This window comes from Echinops telfairi, unplaced genomic scaffold (assembly GCF_000313985.2).
Source record: "Echinops telfairi isolate 266 unplaced genomic scaffold, ASM31398v2 ScPeMD7_7475;HRSCAF=8513, whole genome shotgun sequence".
NCBI lineage: Eukaryota > Metazoa > Chordata > Mammalia > Afrosoricida > Tenrecidae > Echinops > Echinops telfairi.
The window spans coordinates 12,670,450-12,676,959 of NW_022111379.1; positions in this window are offsets into that span (position 1 = coordinate 12,670,450).

Below are 6,510 nucleotides of genomic sequence, written 5' to 3' on the forward strand. Positions count from 1 at the left end.
CACAGCGTGGGCCGAGGTGAGGTCCGGAGGTGAGGTGGGGCGGAGACAGCCAGAAGAAGGGAACTTTATTGCTAACCAAGGCTTATAACTACTTAGGGGGTGTGATTACAGGTAACCACACATCACAGGAAGGGGCAGTACTATAGGCATAAGCGTAACAGGAAGGGGATGAGCTAGGGGTGTGCACATAGGAAGGGGAGGGACTAGAGGTATACATGTGACAAGATGGGCAGACCCTAGATCATATGGCAGCCTAACCTTGGTCACCCTTGAGTGGGCTTGACCTCCCTGGGTTCTCCTTCAGGGAAACAATTCACTACTATCCTTGTCAGAAGGGAGTGGCCCTACTTGTGGGGGGATAAACAGTGGTGTCTGCTTGCTCTGGATGGCTGATAGCCCTTAGGGAGAATAATCCCTGACCTACTTCTGTTGACCTCCAAGTGTATAGTCATTCACCACTAGTAGCAAGCAGCTAACAAGCAGCTAAGCTTGGGATACATTTGGGGGAGACAACTTGGGAGATATCTTTCTTTTTCCCACAAAAACATATCGTCTAGAAGAAAAAGGAACGGTTTCTTTACACCGAAGAAGAGCGCCTATAATTGTGGAATGCCAAGTTGAAGTTAACTCTCCATGCAAGAGTGGGAATACAAAGAAGACCTTACATGTTCAAACAAAGACAAGAGCTTATCATTTACAGAGGAGACTGAGCCAAGAGCAAAGAGAAGATGGGAAGAAATCATGTGAGTGAAGAAATGGATATATATGGTGTAAATCTAAATAAGAATGGGGCATAAAAATCTCAATAACGATGTTTAATTTCCCCCCCAGCATTTAGAAACAAGGTGGCCCTGAAAGGCTAAATAACAAGACCATGAAAGTTGGGGTGGTGTGGTTAGAATAAGGGCACCCTAAGATGAGACCCACAAAGAAAGTAAATCCTGACACCAGGGAAGATCACGTCCCACAGGACAATCGACGTGAGGAGCCCACAGACAGTTCAGAAGACGGGAAGGGGCAGGAAATGGGCTGAACGAAAGCTGGAAACCCAGGAGGAAGTCGGGAGAACGTTGCTGCATCGAGGAGACAGAGCCAGTGTCCCGAAACAAAAATGTGCTCTACGTCACTGAGTGGAACGTGTGCCCTCCCTGTAAAATTTCACCCCAACTACCATGAGAAGTTCAACCAAAGAAAGAAACTTACATTCGTGATCTGCACAGCTCCATGGGATAAGTCGAACCTCACAATCACACGCCTGAATACGAGAAGAAAGTCATGGGAGAATACACACATACAGTACAGATAAAGTTTGAAAAAGTAACGTTTTTTCAAAGTAATTTTTAAAATGTAGCGATTCTGGCACATTATAGTATGGTGAGATATGCTCCATGAGTTTCAGATATGGGTAGTTGTCCAGACATGTACACTCTCGATTCCTCCCTGATCTGAGAACCTCGATGGTCCACTAGGTGTCCAACTGAAAAGACTCAACTTCCCAGATGGCCTTGCAGCTGGGGTGGCCCTAGACGGTGACTCTGGGCAGTGACACATCAGCAGAAGCGTGGATGTTGAAGCTGCAGGCTTTGCCTTCGGTCCTCCACCCTTTTCCTTTCCTCATCTTCCCAACTTGGATGGGGGCGAAATGCCTGGGGGAGCACCTCGTGACCATGAAGAGAGGACAAGGACCCACGCTGAGCAGGAGAAAAGGCGAAGAAAACGAACTTGGATGCATGGTAGCATCCTCACAGAGCTGCGTCAGGCCTGGACCTCTTGAGACCAAATAAGCTCCTAGATGTGTAAACCATGGTTTCTTTATTGGCCATCTAGAGTCATCCTTAATTGCACAACGTATTACGGACTTACAATTAACTGCTGAAAACATATAACTTTCCTCTAGTTCTTAAATGTTTCCTCCCCCCATTATCATGATCCCAATTCTACCTTACGAATCTGGCTAGACTAGAGGATGTACATTGGTACATACAGGAACTGGAAACACAGGGAATCCAGGGTGGATGATCCCTTTAGGACCAGTGCTGAGAGTGGCGATACCGGGAGGGTGGAGGGAAGGTGGGGTAGAAAGGGGGAACTGATTACAAGGATCTACATATAACCTCCTCCAGTGTAAGACATGACAAAAAATAATAATAATTTATGAATTATGAATGGTTCATTAGGAAGAGGGGAGTGGGGAGGGAGGGGGAAAATGAGGAGGTGATATTAAGGGCTCACGTTAAAAGCAAATGTTTTAAGCATGATGATGGCAACAAATGTACAAATGTGCTTGACACAATGGATGTATGTATGGATTGTGATAAGAATTGTATGAGGCCCCAATAAAATGATTTTTTTTTTAAAGGAAGAAGATACTCAAATGCACATAATTTTTAAAAGCGTGAAAGGGAAAGGAGAGTTTGAGGGAAAGGAAGCAGATTGATCCCGGGTTGAACTCCAAGCAGGCTGAGCTAAGGGGGTGGAATTCGCACAGGGAAAGGGAAGAACTTGGACTCATCCTGTGCCGTGTTTTACTTTCAGAGCTGCTCAAATGGACACGGCTCCCTGGGAGGTTTGTAAGTAGGTTCTGAATGACCACTGCTGTCCAAGCAGTCAAGCTTAACAGCAGGAGAACAGAAACCAGGCCTGTTTTGTTCCCATTGTACCCCACTGCCTGGAGCAGACTTGGCACAAAATAGGCACTTAGCAGGTGTCTACTACAGAGTGAATGAATGACCTGGACAAGAAAATAGGTAAAAGTCACCTCTACGTTGACCTCCAGTTTGAAGATTCTATGGTTCTTGGAGGCCCCATTATGAACTGAATTGTGTCCTTCCCTTTCTCAATCCTCCCAAAAAAGATGTGTTGAATTTCTGGCCCTGTAACCTGTGGATGTGATCCTATTTAGAAATAGGGATTTTCTTTCACCATGTTACTTGTGTAAGATGTTTACTTGTGTTTTCTGTACTGTGCAAAGGCATTCGACTGAGTGGATCATACTTTGAGAAGAATGTGAATTCCAGAACACTCCATTGTGCTCATAAGGAACTTGTACCTGGATCAAGAGGCAGGTGTGAGTACAGAAGAAGGTAATACTGCCTGGTTTAAAAGCAGGAAAAGTGTGTGTCAGGGTTGTATCCTCTTAGTATATTATTTAATCTGTATGCCGAGCAAATCAGCAGAGTGGCTGGATTCTATGAAGAAGAATGCAGCATTAGAACTGGAGGAAGGTTGGTACTCCAACATGATCGCTGAAGACAAAACAGGTGCACGAGCAAATGTGGTGATGAAAGCGGATGGTGCCTGGCTATTAAAAAAGGTAGTGTCTGGGGCCTTAAAGGCTTGAGGTTAAACAAGTGGCCATCTAGCAGGGAAGCAACAAAGCCCACATGGAAGAAGCACATCAGCCTGTGCGATCATGAGGTGTTGACGAGAATAGGAATCAGAAATTCAAAAACAAGCACTCAGATTGATGTGAAGAAGCAAAGGGGAGACCCAAAACCTACCTGTAAGATAATTGGACAGTCCCTCATAGAACAGCCACACGGAAGGGATGATAGATCCAGAATGAAGTACAGCACTGATAAAACACATAAATATCCTCTAGTTCTTTAATGTTTCCTCCCGTTTCTATTATGGTCTTAGTCTCACCTCATTAATCTTATGAGACCTGTGTATGTTCATTTGTATAATTAAGGTCATTTGATGCATAAAATCCAAGATAGATAAACCCTTCAAAAACAGTAATGGAGGTAATGACTCTGCGGGGAAAGGAAGAAGGCAGGGGCGTGGGGGGAGGGGTGAATTGACAGCAACGATGACTGTATAACCTCACTCAAGGGGAATGCATAACAGAATGTCGGTGAACAGATACATTAGATGGTGTAAGATATGGCGAAATAATATATAATAATATGATAATAAGGTTCCTGGGGAATAGGGTGGGGCGGAGGGATCAAGAGAAGCTGGTATCAAAGAGCTCAAGGAGAAAGAGTTTTGAAAATGATAGTGGCAGCAACTGCAGTTACGCTTGATCTAACTGAATTATGGGTTGTTATAATATCTGTAAGAGCTCCCAATAAAATGTTTTTTTTAAAAGACCATTGGAGGAAGGTTTCTTAACCACCTCTAATATGCAGATGACAGAGCCCGGCTTGCTGAAAGTGAAGAGGACTCGAAGCACTTGCTGATGAAGATCCAGGATGGCAAACTTCAGTATGGATTACAACTCAGTGTCAAGAGGACCCACATACGCACAAGGAGACCAATAGGTCGCAGCATGACCCATGTAGAAAAGGCTGAAAATGTCAAGGATCTCAACTTGCTTGGATCCACAATCAATGCCCATGGAAGCGGCTGTCAAGGGATCAAAAGATGTGCTGCATTGAGTAAAACCGCTGCACAAGACCTCTTGAAAGTGTTGGAGAGCGTGATGTGACTTTGAGGACTAAGGTGTGCCTCACCCATGGTACTTTCCGTCACCTCCTGTGCATGTGAAAGTAGGAGACACGGGCTAAGAAAGACCAAAGAAGAATCTGCATTTTCATTACGATGCTGGTGAGGATATTAAAAGTTCCATAAACTGCCATAAGAACAAACAAATTTGTCTTGGAAGAAGTACAGCCAGAGTGCTCCTTAGAAATGAGGATGGAGATATTTGTGTTAGGTTCCGGGAGTGGATACCTCGGTTCTTGTGTCACAACGCTGAAAGGATTCACATGGCGGAAGCAAGTGTGTGATCCCACTGACTTTTATGGGGAAAAGGGAAGTTTCAGGTATTCACAGGGAAGCCTAGGAGCCAAGAGCAGGAAGTCCCAAAAGAGCACCTTGAGAGGCCTGAGAGGTAGCTCGGGCCCCAGAGCCTGGGCAGCCCACATGCGTCCAGCTGTCCGACCTGCAAGAGCATGCACCTGAACTAGAGAGGAGTCCAAAAGGTGTCAAAGAGCCTTGGCCTTCCTGTGGCAGGCTCTTATCTCCTCCAGCTGGGGAGCTGAGCTTGAAGGTATTGACCGCCCTCATTGACTGAGTTTAAATGCACCTGGGTGATGTCATGTGGCTGGGCCTTGTCTGTGCACCCAGGTGGACCTCCCACCTAGGCCTAGGGGGTTTGTGTCTGAGCATGTTCAGTCTGGATCTTTTCATAGATGGCTAATTAACGTGCCTGGTTGCAGGCATCTGGGGAGACAACCCCACGCCCTTAGTCCCTATTCTGGCCACCTAACACTTTGTCTTACGTACTTTGGACATGTTATCAGGAGACGCCAACCCTGGAAAAAGCAGGCATGGTAACACGGAAGGGCAACGAAAAAGAGGAAGACCTTCGATGAGACGGATTGACCCAGTGGCTGCAGCCATGGGCTCAAACTTAACCACTGGGAGGATGGGGCAGGCCCGGACAGCGTTTTGTTCGGTTGTATATTGGGTGACTCTGAGTCAGAACCAATTCAGCAGCACCTGACAACAACAGGTTGTTAATGGAGCCATAACAGAGTAGGCTGGATCTAACCTAGTCATGAACAATCTAATCACTTAGGGAGGATAAAGTCAAAGGCAATCAAGAGTAAGAAGGAGGTTGCCAACAATGATGGCGGGCAGGGAAGGCAATAGGAGCATGCAAGCGTTAAAGACAGCAGAGGTACATATGGTTACATGCACAGCCCAGCAATAAGGGTCGTCGTCTAGGGGTGGATGCACAAGAGAACAGGTGTGGGAGAAAGAGGGGGAGTGGATATATAGATATATTGATAGATAGATAGATATTTGGGTTTGACTGAGGACTTTTGGGCAGGCGTGTTTGCTTTTACTGCAAATGTGACGAAGCACACAGGAAGTAGAGTTAGAAACCCTTCTTCGACCTACAAGAACACTTCGGGGGAATGAGTTGCTGGGCCTGGAGCCTAGTGGGTACACTCTGGGCTGCTCACTGCAAGATCTAAGAGGCACACAGACACACAGAAGCCATGAAAGGATCCTCCACAGCCAAGGAATGCCAAGGCTATACCCCTGGGGCTCTCAGAAAGGAAGAAACTGGTACAGGGGGACCTGGGTGTGGGCCTCCCACACTGTGAGAAAGCAAAGTTCTCTTCTTTAAAGCCACGCACTTGTGACGGGTGTGTTAGAGCAGCTCAAGGTCACTAAGACACAGTTCTTCAGCCCAGGGTCACTACAACCCCAGGAGACCTGGGACTCAGGGGCAAGGGCAGGGTCAGGAATGGACAAAAGAGTCACACAGAAGCCCTGAGGGTGGAAGGCAGAACTACAAAGAACTTCTGAGAGTCTTTCTGCCACAGCAATTCCACTTGGCCACAGTAATTGCCCTGGACCTGGGCTTGGAGTGAGGCAGAGGCTGGCCTGCCCATGGCAGGGACTGCCAGTCAGCACATCTTGTGTGAGCTGTTTGTGAGAGCGGGGAAGCAAGATGGAGAGTAGGTTATGGGTCAGTCAAGACCCTAAACCACATTTCTCACACAGACTGGATTCTGAGAAGCCCGGGGAAGGCAGGGGTTGAGGTCCCCA